General features: G+C 41.1%; 1 non-coding gene across 1 annotated transcript; it reads right to left on the minus strand.

The window, feature by feature from the left end:
- Window positions 1-757: 757 nt before the first annotated feature.
- Window positions 758-864, minus strand: LOC141722262 (small nucleolar RNA R71). The gene has a single exon (XR_012575282.1). It is a non-coding gene; the product is annotated as a small nucleolar RNA R71 (small nucleolar RNA).
- Window positions 865-1,461: the final 597 nt, after the last annotated feature.

Consider the following 1,461-nt stretch of genomic DNA (forward strand, 5'->3'; position numbering starts at 1 on the left):
ATTGTTGCATAAGCGCATATTCTGTTTAAACCAGTCTATGTTGGAACGAACTTTAATTTAATCTATACTACTTGTGATCGCATACGCTTGCGTATGTTTTCACGTTTGAATTACAGCGAACAAGTTTTTGGCGCCGCTGCCGGGGACTTCGGTGTTAAATTTAGTTTATGTGCTTGACATCAGTGGTCGTTAAACTTCACTGACTCGGATATTTTCTTACTTGTTTCCTTTGTTTGTGTTTCAGGTACTCTAGAGAGCGTGTATGCGAAACTGTTCTCAATCTCATAAGGAAACACTGGACGCAGTTGAAGTAGTTGAAGAAGTTTTTGAAGAAGTTGAGAAAGTTGAAGAAGAAGCTATTATTGCAATGGGAGAACCAGTAGCGAATCCAAAAGCTTTGATGGATTATTCTCAACCGAAGATCAATGACATTCAGTCTAGTATTGTCAGATATGCCATCGCGGCTAATACTTTTGAAATCAAGTCTAGCACGATTCAAATGGTGTAAAATTTAGTCCAGTTTGGGGGTTCTCCAACAGAAGATCCCAACATATACATTAGAGATTTCATCGAGATCTGCGACATTTTCAAGTTCAACAATGTTTTGGAAGATGTTGTGAAGTTGAGGCTTTTCCCATTCTCTCTGAGGGATAAAGCTAAGTGCTGGTTGTATTCTCTGCCACCAGGTTCTATCACTACTTGGGAGGATCTTGCTCAGAAGTTTCTTACTAAATTCTTCCCTATGGCGAAGATAACTGCAATCAGAAATGCTCTTACTCAATTTGCACAGCAATCAGGAGAATCTTTATGTGAAGCTTGGGAGTACTACAAGGAGATGCTTAGGAAGTGTCCTCATCATGGCATGCTTGATTGGATGATCATCAATTGCTTCTACAATGGTTTGGGAGCGCAGTCTAGACCCATGCTCGATGCAGCATCGGGAGGAGCGTTATGGGCTAAGAGCTTTGATGAAGCTTATGAGCTAATTGAATTGATGGCTGCTAACGAATATCAGAACCCAACTCAGAGACTACCTCAAGGCAAGGTAGCAGGAATTCTGGAGGTGTATACAGCTACTTCTATAGCTGCTTAGCTAAAGGCGTTAATGATGAAAGTGGATCCTTTGGCTAATTTTGGAGTTAATCAGATCATTAGTGTCTGTGAGCTTTGTGCTGGTGCACACGAAATGGAGCAGTGTGCTATATCTAGTGAATCATCTCAGTTTGTGAGCAACTTTTAGAGGTCGCAGCAACCAGTTCCTGCCACTTATCATCCTAATAACCGCAATCATCCCAACTTCAGCTGGAGCAACAATCAAAATGTGATGCAACAGCCTTATCAGCAGTTTGGAGCAAAGCAATTCAATCCTCCTGGTTTTCAACAACCTTATGCACCAAGACAACAACTCCAACTTCAACAACAACCGCATGGAAGTGTCGGTCAATCTACTAATGAAAAATA

Source organism: Apium graveolens, chromosome 4, assembly GCF_009905375.1.
Source record: "Apium graveolens cultivar Ventura chromosome 4, ASM990537v1, whole genome shotgun sequence".
In the NCBI taxonomy this organism is placed as follows: Eukaryota; Viridiplantae; Streptophyta; class Magnoliopsida; order Apiales; family Apiaceae; genus Apium; species Apium graveolens.